The 12946-nt window shown below is 46.4% G+C and overlaps 8 non-coding genes across 8 annotated transcripts; all 8 read right to left on the bottom strand.

The window, feature by feature from the left end:
* Nucleotides 1–1313: 1313 nt before the first annotated feature.
* LOC142283407 (U2 spliceosomal RNA) lies at nucleotides 1314–1504 on the bottom strand. The gene has a single exon (XR_012745065.1). It is a non-coding gene; the product is annotated as a U2 spliceosomal RNA (small nuclear RNA).
* A 1387-nt stretch (nucleotides 1505–2891) lies between these two features.
* Nucleotides 2892–3082, bottom strand: LOC142283408 (U2 spliceosomal RNA). The gene has a single exon (XR_012745066.1). It is a non-coding gene; the product is annotated as a U2 spliceosomal RNA (small nuclear RNA).
* Nucleotides 3083–4469: 1387 nt separating this feature from the next.
* Nucleotides 4470–4660, bottom strand: LOC142283409 (U2 spliceosomal RNA). The gene has a single exon (XR_012745067.1). It is a non-coding gene; the product is annotated as a U2 spliceosomal RNA (small nuclear RNA).
* A 1429-nt stretch (nucleotides 4661–6089) lies between these two features.
* Nucleotides 6090–6280, bottom strand: LOC142283410 (U2 spliceosomal RNA). Its single transcript, XR_012745068.1, has one exon. It is a non-coding gene; the product is annotated as a U2 spliceosomal RNA (small nuclear RNA).
* Nucleotides 6281–7667: 1387 nt separating this feature from the next.
* Nucleotides 7668–7858, bottom strand: LOC142283411 (U2 spliceosomal RNA). The gene has a single exon (XR_012745069.1). It is a non-coding gene; the product is annotated as a U2 spliceosomal RNA (small nuclear RNA).
* A 1387-nt stretch (nucleotides 7859–9245) lies between these two features.
* Nucleotides 9246–9436, bottom strand: LOC142283412 (U2 spliceosomal RNA). Its single transcript, XR_012745070.1, has one exon. It is a non-coding gene; the product is annotated as a U2 spliceosomal RNA (small nuclear RNA).
* A 1387-nt stretch (nucleotides 9437–10823) lies between these two features.
* LOC142283414 (U2 spliceosomal RNA) lies at nucleotides 10824–11014 on the bottom strand. Its single transcript, XR_012745071.1, has one exon. It is a non-coding gene; the product is annotated as a U2 spliceosomal RNA (small nuclear RNA).
* A 1387-nt stretch (nucleotides 11015–12401) lies between these two features.
* On the bottom strand, nucleotides 12402–12592 carry LOC142283416 (U2 spliceosomal RNA). The gene has a single exon (XR_012745073.1). It is a non-coding gene; the product is annotated as a U2 spliceosomal RNA (small nuclear RNA).
* Between the last annotated feature and the right edge of the window lie 354 nt (nucleotides 12593–12946).

Consider the following 12946-nt stretch of genomic DNA (forward strand, 5'->3'; position numbering starts at 1 on the left):
GAGACAAACCCACGCCTACACAAGACATTTTGTCACCCAAGCCAACCCTTGAAAAGGCTGCTTTGCAGAGCCAAAACAAGAAGAATGGTGCGTTTTGCAGCCGCCGCCCACTGCAATGAATCTGAATAACTCCTCCTTTAGGGCGCAAGCAACTCCCCTCCCCCTTGCAGTCTTTCCAATTCACGATACAAAAAGACGGACAGGACAGGTTGCCTGACTTTCCGTCACTGCCACCCTTTGCCATCCTTACCCGTAGAAAGCCCTTTCATCATCCCCAAACCCTAATCTTTTCCCTTTCCTTCCCAGCCCCCAAACCCTGCCCTCTGTACCTTTCTCACCACCCGCTTCCCTTCTCCTGTCATCCCCCTACCACCCGGGAAAAAAAGAGATTGCCCCCTCCTTCCACTAGCCCACCCTCCCACCCAAAGAACAACTTCTTCTGCGCAGCTTGTTTTCTAGGCAGCAGCGCTATTGTGATGTCATCGGGGGGCATTGTGACAAGCCGCCAGTGTTCCGTCTCTTCATGTTGTGCACAGTTCAAACGGAAAATACATCAACAGGCAGACTACAGAAAAGCTTACTATCAAAGGTTAGAGGGGGGCTTTCTCAGAGGGCTTTTTACAGTTTTTCTATTCCCAATTAGCCGTTTAAGTGTACTTATTGAAAGTAGTAATTCTTTCATAGGCCGCCCTTTCTTAGTATTTGACGTTCCTTATATTGCGGTATGAGGCTTCGCAGTAGGTTGCAAACATTCATCACCCATGACTGTCCCCAATTGAGCTCAGAAGCTCAATGTCTATCATGACCTCTCTTTTAGAATGTCCAAGAGCAAGCAAACTATTCCTCCAGGAGAGGGCGCCAACAGACTACTAAAGAGATCATCATTACTCAAAGAAAACCCCAAAAACCAATGCATGATAGGAATAAACAGGTAACTTTCTTTGGAGTGGAAGCGGAGAGATCGCACCAGATGCCAATTCTAGATGTTATCACACCTGTGGTCACTGCAGCAGCAGGTGAATCCACTTTGTCCAAAAGGGATCTATTCCATTCAATTGCAAATGATCTAGATAAGACAGAGAACTGCAGCACGGGGACATAGCCGAGTTGGTCAGGTTGAGTGGTGATGAGTTTGCTATTTGGATGAATAAAGAAAGTCAAAAGTGTGAAAGATAAAAAACAAAAGGAGGAAGTGTGAAAAGTGAATGGGCCAAATTGAGGTGCATATGAAGACGTATGCTTTCTTCCAATTCATTAAATCGGGCTAATATGAATCAGGTGAATTGAGTTCTGCTTTTGGAAACTGGGTTAAGAAGGGGTGCACCGTTCCTGGAGGTACTGCAATACCAGGTCAATGCGTGGAGTGGACAGAGCAAGCTCTTTTTCCATCTCCCTGTTCTAAAAATCCATTTAATATATGGTCCCCAGATAGGGGACGTATCAGATATTAAACTGATAAGAACAGATACTACACTTGATCTTAGCCAAAAGGCCGAGAAGCGATAACCAGAATTGGTTTGGGCCTCGAGTGGCACCCTGGCCTATGCCGGACACATCTTAGGGAGAGAGAGCGAGAGGGAGACAAACCCACGCCTACACAAGACATTTTGTCACCCAAGCCAACCCTTGAAAAGGCTGCTTTGCAGAGCCAAAACAAGAAGAATGGTGCGTTTTGCAGCCGCCGCCCACTGCAATGAATCTGAATAACTCCTCCTTTAGGGCGCAAGCAACTCCCCTCCCCCTTGCAGTCTTTCCAATTCACGATACAAAAAGACGGACAGGACAGGTTGCCTGACTTTCCGTCACTGCCACCCTTTGCCATCCTTACCCGTAGAAAGCCCTTTCATCATCCCCAAACCCTAATCTTTTCCCTTTCCTTCCCAGCCCCCAAACCCTGCCCTCTGTACCTTTCTCACCACCCGCTTCCCTTCTCCTGTCATCCCCCTACCACCCGGGAAAAAAAGAGATTGCCCCCTCCTTCCACTAGCCCACCCTCCCACCCAAAGAACAACTTCTTCTGCGCAGCTTGTTTTCTAGGCAGCAGCGCTATTGTGATGTCATCGGGGGGCATTGTGACAAGCCGCCAGTGTTCCGTCTCTTCATGTTGTGCACAGTTCAAACGGAAAATACATCAACAGGCAGACTACAGAAAAGCTTACTATCAAAGGTTAGAGGGGGGCTTTCTCAGAGGGCTTTTTACAGTTTTTCTATTCCCAATTAGCCGTTTAAGTGTACTTATTGAAAGTAGTAATTCTTTCATAGGCCGCCCTTTCTTAGTATTTGACGTTCCTTATATTGCGGTATGAGGCTTCGCAGTAGGTTGCAAACATTCATCACCCATGACTGTCCCCAATTGAGCTCAGAAGCTCAATGTCTATCATGACCTCTCTTTTAGAATGTCCAAGAGCAAGCAAACTATTCCTCCAGGAGAGGGCGCCAACAGACTACTAAAGAGATCATCATTACTCAAAGAAAACCCCAAAAACCAATGCATGATAGGAATAAACAGGTAACTTTCTTTGGAGTGGAAGCGGAGAGATCGCACCAGATGCCAATTCTAGATGTTATCACACCTGTGGTCACTGCAGCAGCAGGTGAATCCACTTTGTCCAAAAGGGATCTATTCCATTCAATTGCAAATGATCTAGATAAGACAGAGAACTGCAGCACGGGGACATAGCCGAGTTGGTCAGGTTGAGTGGTGATGAGTTTGCTATTTGGATGAATAAAGAAAGTCAAAAGTGTGAAAGATAAAAAACAAAAGGAGGAAGTGTGAAAAGTGAATGGGCCAAATTGAGGTGCATATGAAGACGTATGCTTTCTTCCAATTCATTAAATCGGGCTAATATGAATCAGGTGAATTGAGTTCTGCTTTTGGAAACTGGGTTAAGAAGGGGTGCACCGTTCCTGGAGGTACTGCAATACCAGGTCAATGCGTGGAGTGGACAGAGCAAGCTCTTTTTCCATCTCCCTGTTCTAAAAATCCATTTAATATATGGTCCCCAGATAGGGGACGTATCAGATATTAAACTGATAAGAACAGATACTACACTTGATCTTAGCCAAAAGGCCGAGAAGCGATAACCAGAATTGGTTTGGGCCTCGAGTGGCACCCTGGCCTATGCCGGACACATCTTAGGGAGAGAGAGCGAGAGGGAGACAAACCCACGCCTACACAAGACATTTTGTCACCCAAGCCAACCCTTGAAAAGGCTGCTTTGCAGAGCCAAAACAAGAAGAATGGTGCGTTTTGCAGCCGCCGCCCACTGCAATGAATCTGAATAACTCCTCCTTTAGGGCGCAAGCAACTCCCCTCCCCCTTGCAGTCTTTCCAATTCACGATACAAAAAGACGGACAGGACAGGTTGCCTGACTTTCCGTCACTGCCACCCTTTGCCATCCTTACCCGTAGAAAGCCCTTTCATCATCCCCAAACCCTAATCTTTTCCCTTTCCTTCCCAGCCCCCAAACCCTGCCCTCTGTACCTTTCTCACCACCCGCTTCCCTTCTCCTGTCATCCCCCTACCACCCGGGAAAAAAAGAGATTGCCCCCTCCTTCCACTAGCCCACCCTCCCACCCAAAGAACAACTTCTTCTGCGCAGCTTGTTTTCTAGGCAGCAGCGCTATTGTGATGTCATCGGGGGGCATTGTGACAAGCCGCCAGTGTTCCGTCTCTTCATGTTGTGCACAGTTCAAACGGAAAATACATCAACAGGCAGACTACAGAAAAGCTTACTATCAAAGGTTAGAGGGGGGCTTTCTCAGAGGGCTTTTTACAGTTTTTCTATTCCCAATTAGCCGTTTAAGTGTACTTATTGAAAGTAGTAATTCTTTCATAGGCCGCCCTTTCTTAGTATTTGACGTTCCTTATATTGCGGTATGAGGCTTCGCAGTAGGTTGCAAACATTCATCACCCATGACTGTCCCCAATTGAGCTCAGAAGCTCAATGTCTATCATGACCTCTCTTTTAGAATGTCCAAGAGCAAGCAAACTATTCCTCCAGGAGAGGGCGCCAACAGACTACTAAAGAGATCATCATTACTCAAAGAAAACCCCAAAAACCAATGCATGATAGGAATAAACAGGTAACTTTCTTTGGAGTGGAAGCGGAGAGATCGCACCAGATGCCAATTCTAGATGTTATCACACCTGTGGTCACTGCAGCAGCAGGTGAATCCACTTTGTCCAAAAGGGATCTATTCCATTCAATTGCAAATGATCTAGATAAGACAGAGAACTGCAGCACGGGGACATAGCCGAGTTGGTCAGGTTGAGTGGTGATGAGTTTGCTATTTGGATGAATAAAGAAAGTCAAAAGTGTGAAAGATAAAAAACAAAAGGAGGAAGTGTGAAAAGTGAATGGGCCAAATTGAGGTGCATATGAAGACGTATGCTTTCTTCCAATTCATTAAATCGGGCTAATATGAATCAGGTGAATTGAGTTCTGCTTTTGGAAACTGGGTTAAGAAGGGGTGCACCGTTCCTGGAGGTACTGCAATACCAGGTCAATGCGTGGAGTGGACAGAGCAAGCTCTTTTTCCATCTCCCTGTTCTAAAAATCCATTTAATATATGGTCCCCAGATAGGGGACGTATCAGATATTAAACTGATAAGAACAGATACTACACTTGATCTTAGCCAAAAGGCCGAGAAGCGATAACCAGAATTGGTTTGGGCCTCGAGTGGCACCCTGGCCTATGCCGGACACATCTTAGGGAGATGAGAGCGAGAGGGAGACAAACCCACGCCTACACAAGACATTTTGTCACCCAAGCCAACCCTTGAAAAGGCTGCTTTGCAGAGCCAAAACCCAAGCCAACCCTTGAAAAGGCTGCTTTGCAGAGCCAAAACAAGAAGAATGGTGCGTTTTGCAGCCGCCGCCCACTGCAATGAATCTGAATAACTCCTCCTTTAGGGCGCAAGCAACTCCCCTCCCCCTTGCAGTCTTTCCAATTCACGATACAAAAAGACGGACAGGACAGGTTGCCTGACTTTCCGTCACTGCCACCCTTTGCCATCCTTACCCGTAGAAAGCCCTTTCATCATCCCCAAACCCTAATCTTTTCCCTTTCCTTCCCAGCCCCCAAACCCTGCCCTCTGTACCTTTCTCACCACCCGCTTCCCTTCTCCTGTCATCCCCCTACCACCCGGGAAAAAAAGAGATTGCCCCCTCCTTCCACTAGCCCACCCTCCCACCCAAAGAACAACTTCTTCTGCGCAGCTTGTTTTCTAGGCAGCAGCGCTATTGTGATGTCATCGGGGGGCATTGTGACAAGCCGCCAGTGTTCCGTCTCTTCATGTTGTGCACAGTTCAAACGGAAAATACATCAACAGGCAGACTACAGAAAAGCTTACTATCAAAGGTTAGAGGGGGGCTTTCTCAGAGGGCTTTTTACAGTTTTTCTATTCCCAATTAGCCGTTTAAGTGTACTTATTGAAAGTAGTAATTCTTTCATAGGCCGCCCTTTCTTAGTATTTGACGTTCCTTATATTGCGGTATGAGGCTTCGCAGTAGGTTGCAAACATTCATCACCCATGACTGTCCCCAATTGAGCTCAGAAGCTCAATGTCTATCATGACCTCTCTTTTAGAATGTCCAAGAGCAAGCAAACTATTCCTCCAGGAGAGGGCGCCAACAGACTACTAAAGAGATCATCATTACTCAAAGAAAACCCCAAAAACCAATGCATGATAGGAATAAACAGGTAACTTTCTTTGGAGTGGAAGCGGAGAGATCGCACCAGATGCCAATTCTAGATGTTATCACACCTGTGGTCACTGCAGCAGCAGGTGAATCCACTTTGTCCAAAAGGGATCTATTCCATTCAATTGCAAATGATCTAGATAAGACAGAGAACTGCAGCACGGGGACATAGCCGAGTTGGTCAGGTTGAGTGGTGATGAGTTTGCTATTTGGATGAATAAAGAAAGTCAAAAGTGTGAAAGATAAAAAACAAAAGGAGGAAGTGTGAAAAGTGAATGGGCCAAATTGAGGTGCATATGAAGACGTATGCTTTCTTCCAATTCATTAAATCGGGCTAATATGAATCAGGTGAATTGAGTTCTGCTTTTGGAAACTGGGTTAAGAAGGGGTGCACCGTTCCTGGAGGTACTGCAATACCAGGTCAATGCGTGGAGTGGACAGAGCAAGCTCTTTTTCCATCTCCCTGTTCTAAAAATCCATTTAATATATGGTCCCCAGATAGGGGACGTATCAGATATTAAACTGATAAGAACAGATACTACACTTGATCTTAGCCAAAAGGCCGAGAAGCGATAACCAGAATTGGTTTGGGCCTCGAGTGGCACCCTGGCCTATGCCGGACACATCTTAGGGAGAGAGAGCGAGAGGGAGACAAACCCACGCCTACACAAGACATTTTGTCACCCAAGCCAACCCTTGAAAAGGCTGCTTTGCAGAGCCAAAACAAGAAGAATGGTGCGTTTTGCAGCCGCCGCCCACTGCAATGAATCTGAATAACTCCTCCTTTAGGGCGCAAGCAACTCCCCTCCCCCTTGCAGTCTTTCCAATTCACGATACAAAAAGACGGACAGGACAGGTTGCCTGACTTTCCGTCACTGCCACCCTTTGCCATCCTTACCCGTAGAAAGCCCTTTCATCATCCCCAAACCCTAATCTTTTCCCTTTCCTTCCCAGCCCCCAAACCCTGCCCTCTGTACCTTTCTCACCACCCGCTTCCCTTCTCCTGTCATCCCCCTACCACCCGGGAAAAAAAGAGATTGCCCCCTCCTTCCACTAGCCCACCCTCCCACCCAAAGAACAACTTCTTCTGCGCAGCTTGTTTTCTAGGCAGCAGCGCTATTGTGATGTCATCGGGGGGCATTGTGACAAGCCGCCAGTGTTCCGTCTCTTCATGTTGTGCACAGTTCAAACGGAAAATACATCAACAGGCAGACTACAGAAAAGCTTACTATCAAAGGTTAGAGGGGGGCTTTCTCAGAGGGCTTTTTACAGTTTTTCTATTCCCAATTAGCCGTTTAAGTGTACTTATTGAAAGTAGTAATTCTTTCATAGGCCGCCCTTTCTTAGTATTTGACGTTCCTTATATTGCGGTATGAGGCTTCGCAGTAGGTTGCAAACATTCATCACCCATGACTGTCCCCAATTGAGCTCAGAAGCTCAATGTCTATCATGACCTCTCTTTTAGAATGTCCAAGAGCAAGCAAACTATTCCTCCAGGAGAGGGCGCCAACAGACTACTAAAGAGATCATCATTACTCAAAGAAAACCCCAAAAACCAATGCATGATAGGAATAAACCGGTAACTTTCTTTGGAGTGGAAGCGGAGAGATCGCACCAGATGCCAATTCTAGATGTTATCACACCTGTGGTCACTGCAGCAGCAGGTGAATCCACTTTGTCCAAAAGGGATCTATTCCATTCAATTGCAAATGATCTAGATAAGACAGAGAACTGCAGCACGGGGACATAGCCGAGTTGGTCAGGTTGAGTGGTGATGAGTTTGCTATTTGGATGAATAAAGAAAGTCAAAAGTGTGAAAGATAAAAAACAAAAGGAGGAAGTGTGAAAAGTGAATGGGCCAAATTGAGGTGCATATGAAGACGTATGCTTTCTTCCAATTCATTAAATCGGGCTAATATGAATCAGGTGAATTGAGTTCTGCTTTTGGAAACTGGGTTAAGAAGGGGTGCACCGTTCCTGGAGGTACTGCAATACCAGGTCAATGCGTGGAGTGGACAGAGCAAGCTCTTTTTCCATCTCCCTGTTCTAAAAATCCATTTAATATATGGTCCCCAGATAGGGGACGTATCAGATATTAAACTGATAAGAACAGATACTACACTTGATCTTAGCCAAAAGGCCGAGAAGCGATAACCAGAATTGGTTTGGGCCTCGAGTGGCACCCTGGCCTATGCCGGACACATCTTAGGGAGAGAGAGCGAGAGGGAGACAAACCCACGCCTACACAAGACATTTTGTCACCCAAGCCAACCCTTGAAAAGGCTGCTTTGCAGAGCCAAAACAAGAAGAATGGTGCGTTTTGCAGCCGCCGCCCACTGCAATGAATCTGAATAACTCCTCCTTTAGGGCGCAAGCAACTCCCCTCCCCCTTGCAGTCTTTCCAATTCACGATACAAAAAGACGGACAGGACAGGTTGCCTGACTTTCCGTCACTGCCACCCTTTGCCATCCTTACCCGTAGAAAGCCCTTTCATCATCCCCAAACCCTAATCTTTTCCCTTTCCTTCCCAGCCCCCAAACCCTGCCCTCTGTACCTTTCTCACCACCCGCTTCCCTTCTCCTGTCATCCCCCTACCACCCGGGAAAAAAAGAGATTGCCCCCTCCTTCCACTAGCCCACCCTCCCACCCAAAGAACAACTTCTTCTGCGCAGCTTGTTTTCTAGGCAGCAGCGCTATTGTGATGTCATCGGGGGGCATTGTGACAAGCCGCCAGTGTTCCGTCTCTTCATGTTGTGCACAGTTCAAACGGAAAATACATCAACAGGCAGACTACAGAAAAGCTTACTATCAAAGGTTAGAGGGGGGCTTTCTCAGAGGGCTTTTTACAGTTTTTCTATTCCCAATTAGCCGTTTAAGTGTACTTATTGAAAGTAGTAATTCTTTCATAGGCCGCCCTTTCTTAGTATTTGACGTTCCTTATATTGCGGTATGAGGCTTCGCAGTAGGTTGCAAACATTCATCACCCATGACTGTCCCCAATTGAGCTCAGAAGCTCAATGTCTATCATGACCTCTCTTTTAGAATGTCCAAGAGCAAGCAAACTATTCCTCCAGGAGAGGGCGCCAACAGACTACTAAAGAGATCATCATTACTCAAAGAAAACCCCAAAAACCAATGCATGATAGGAATAAACAGGTAACTTTCTTTGGAGTGGAAGCGGAGAGATCGCACCAGATGCCAATTCTAGATGTTATCACACCTGTGGTCACTGCAGCAGCAGGTGAATCCACTTTGTCCAAAAGGGATCTATTCCATTCAATTGCAAATGATCTAGATAAGACAGAGAACTGCAGCACGGGGACATAGCCGAGTTGGTCAGGTTGAGTGGTGATGAGTTTGCTATTTGGATGAATAAAGAAAGTCAAAAGTGTGAAAGATAAAAAACAAAAGGAGGAAGTGTGAAAAGTGAATGGGCCAAATTGAGGTGCATATGAAGACGTATGCTTTCTTCCAATTCATTAAATCGGGCTAATATGAATCAGGTGAATTGAGTTCTGCTTTTGGAAACTGGGTTAAGAAGGGGTGCACCGTTCCTGGAGGTACTGCAATACCAGGTCAATGCGTGGAGTGGACAGAGCAAGCTCTTTTTCCATCTCCCTGTTCTAAAAATCCATTTAATATATGGTCCCCAGATAGGGGACGTATCAGATATTAAACTGATAAGAACAGATACTACACTTGATCTTAGCCAAAAGGCCGAGAAGCGATAACCAGAATTGGTTTGGGCCTCGAGTGGCACCCTGGCCTATGCCGGACACATCTTAGGGAGAGAGAGCGAGAGGGAGACAAACCCACGCCTACACAAGACATTTTGTCACCCAAGCCAACCCTTGAAAAGGCTGCTTTGCAGAGCCAAAACAAGAAGAATGGTGCGTTTTGCAGCCGCCGCCCACTGCAATGAATCTGAATAACTCCTCCTTTAGGGCGCAAGCAACTCCCCTCCCCCTTGCAGTCTTTCCAATTCACGATACAAAAAGACGGACAGGACAGGTTGCCTGACTTTCCGTCACTGCCACCCTTTGCCATCCTTACCCGTAGAAAGCCCTTTCATCATCCCCAAACCCTAATCTTTTCCCTTTCCTTCCCAGCCCCCAAACCCTGCCCTCTGTACCTTTCTCACCACCCGCTTCCCTTCTCCTGTCATCCCCCTACCACCCGGGAAAAAAAGAGATTGCCCCCTCCTTCCACTAGCCCACCCTCCCACCCAAAGAACAACTTCTTCTGCGCAGCTTGTTTTCTAGGCAGCAGCGCTATTGTGATGTCATCGGGGGGCATTGTGACAAGCCGCCAGTGTTCCGTCTCTTCATGTTGTGCACAGTTCAAACGGAAAATACATCAACAGGCAGACTACAGAAAAGCTTACTATCAAAGGTTAGAGGGGGGCTTTCTCAGAGGGCTTTTTACAGTTTTTCTATTCCCAATTAGCCGTTTAAGTGTACTTATTGAAAGTAGTAATTCTTTCATAGGCCGCCCTTTCTTAGTATTTGACGTTCCTTATATTGCGGTATGAGGCTTCGCAGTAGGTTGCAAACATTCATCACCCATGACTGTCCCCAATTGAGCTCAGAAGCTCAATGTCTATCATGACCTCTCTTTTAGAATGTCCAAGAGCAAGCAAACTATTCCTCCAGGAGAGGGCGCCAACAGACTACTAAAGAGATCATCATTACTCAAAGAAAACCCCAAAAACCAATGCATGATAGGAATAAACAGGTAACTTTCTTTGGAGTGGAAGCGGAGAGATCGCACCAGATGCCAATTCTAGATGTTATCACACCTGTGGTCACTGCAGCAGCAGGTGAATCCACTTTGTCCAAAAGGGATCTATTCCATTCAATTGCAAATTATCTAGATAAGACAGAGAACTGCAGCACGGGGACATAGCCGAGTTGGTCAGGTTGAGTGGTGATGAGTTTGCTATTTGGATGAATAAAGAAAGTCAAAAGTGTGAAAGATAAAAAACAAAAGGAGGAAGTGTGAAAAGTGAATGGGCCAAATTGAGGTGCATATGAAGACGTATGCTTTCTTCCAATTCATTAAATCGGGCTAATATGAATCAGGTGAATTGAGTTCTGCTTTTGGAAACTGGGTTAAGAAGGGGTGCACCGTTCCTGGAGGTACTGCAATACCAGGTCAATGCGTGGAGTGGACAGAGCAAGCTCTTTTTCCATCTCCCTGTTCTAAAAATCCATTTAATATATGGTCCCCAGATAGGGGACGTATCAGATATTAAACTGATAAGAACAGATACTACACTTGATCTTAGCCAAAAGGCCGAGAAGCGATAACCAGAATTGGTTTGGGCCTCGAGTGGCACCCTGGCCTATGCCGGACACATCTTAGGGAGAGAGAGCGAGAGGGAGACAAACCCACGCCTACACAAGACATTTTGTCACCCAAGCCAACCCTTGAAAAGGCTGCTTTGCAGAGCCAAAACAAGAAGAATGGTGCGTTTTGCAGCCGCCGCCCACTGCAATGAATCTGAATAACTCCTCCTTTAGGGCGCAAGCAACTCCCCTCCCCCTTGCAGTCTTTCCAATTCACGATACAAAAAGACGGACAGGACAGGTTGCCTGACTTTCCGTCACTGCCACCCTTTGCCATCCTTACCCGTAGAAAGCCCTTTCATCATCCCCAAACCCTAATCTTTTCCCTTTCCTTCCCAGCCCCCAAACCCTGCCCTCTGTACCTTTCTCACCACCCGCTTCCCTTCTCCTGTCATCCCCCTACCACCCGGGAAAAAAAGAGATTGCCCCCTCCTTCCACTAGCCCACCCTCCCACCCAAAGAACAACTTCTTCTGCGCAGCTTGTTTTCTAGGCAGCAGCGCTATTGTGATGTCATCGGGGGGCATTGTGACAAGCCGCCAGTGTTCCGTCTCTTCATGTTGTGCACAGTTCAAACGGAAAATACATCAACAGGCAGACTACAGAAAAGCTTACTATCAAAGGTTAGAGGGGGGCTTTCTCAGAGGGCTTTTTACAGTTTTTCTATTCCCAATTAGCCGTTTAAGTGTACTTATTGAAAGTAGTAATTCTTTCATAGGCCGCCCTTTCTTAGTATTTGACGTTCCTTATATTGCGGTATGAGGCTTCGCAGTAGGTTGCAAACATTCATCACCCATGACTGTCCCCAATTGAGCTCAGAAGCTCAATGTCTATCATGACCTCTCTTTTAGAATGTCCAAGAGCAAGCAAACTATTCCTCCAGGAGAGGGCGCCAACAGACTACTAAAGAGATCATCATTACTCAAAGAAAACCCCAAAAACCAATGCATGATAGGAATAAACAGGTAACTTTCTTTGGAGTGGAAGCGGAGAGATCGCACCAGATGCCAATTCTAGATGTTATCACACCTGTGGTCACTGCAGCAGCAGGTGAATCCACTTTGTCCAAAAGGGATCTATTCCATTCAATTGCAAATGATCTAGATAAGACAGAGAACTGCAGCACGGGGACATAGCCGAGTTGGTCAGGTTGAGTGGTGATGAGTTTGCTATTTGGATGAATAAAGAAAGTCAAAAGTGTGAAAGATAAAAAACAAAAGGAGGAAGTGTGAAAAGTGAATGGGCCAAATTGAGGTGCATATGAAGACGTATGCTTTCTTCCAATTCATTAAATCGGGCTAATATGAATCAGGTGAATTGAGTTCTGCTTTTGGAAACTGGGTTAAGAAGGGGTGCACCGTTCCTGGAGGTACTGCAATACCAGGTCAATGCGTGGAGTGGACAGAGCAAGCTCTTTTTCCATCTCCCTGTTCTAAAAATCCATTTAATATATGGTCCCCAGATAGGGGACGTATCAGATATTAAACTGATAAGAACAGATACTACACTTGATCTTAGCCAAAAGGCCGAGAAGCGATAACCAGAATTGGTTTGGGCCTCGAGTGGCACCCTGGCCTATGCCGGACACATCTTAGGGAGAGAGAGCGAGAGGGAGACAAACCCACGCCTACACAAGACATTTTGTCACCCAAGCCAACCCTTGAAAAGGCTGCTTTGCAGAGCCAAAACAAGAAGAATGGTGCGTTTTGCAGCCGCCGCCCACTGCAATGAATCTGAATAACTCCTCCTTTAGGGCGCAAGCAACTCCCCTCCCCCTTGCAGTCTTTCCAATTCACGATACAAAAAGACGGACAGGACAGGTTGCCTGACTTTCCGTCACTGCCACCCTTTGCCATCCTTACCCGTAGAAAGCCCTTTCATCATCCCCAAAC

The sequence above is a fragment of the Anomaloglossus baeobatrachus genome, unplaced genomic scaffold, assembly GCF_048569485.1.
Source record: "Anomaloglossus baeobatrachus isolate aAnoBae1 unplaced genomic scaffold, aAnoBae1.hap1 Scaffold_536, whole genome shotgun sequence".
In the NCBI taxonomy this organism is placed as follows: Eukaryota; Metazoa; Chordata; class Amphibia; order Anura; family Aromobatidae; genus Anomaloglossus; species Anomaloglossus baeobatrachus.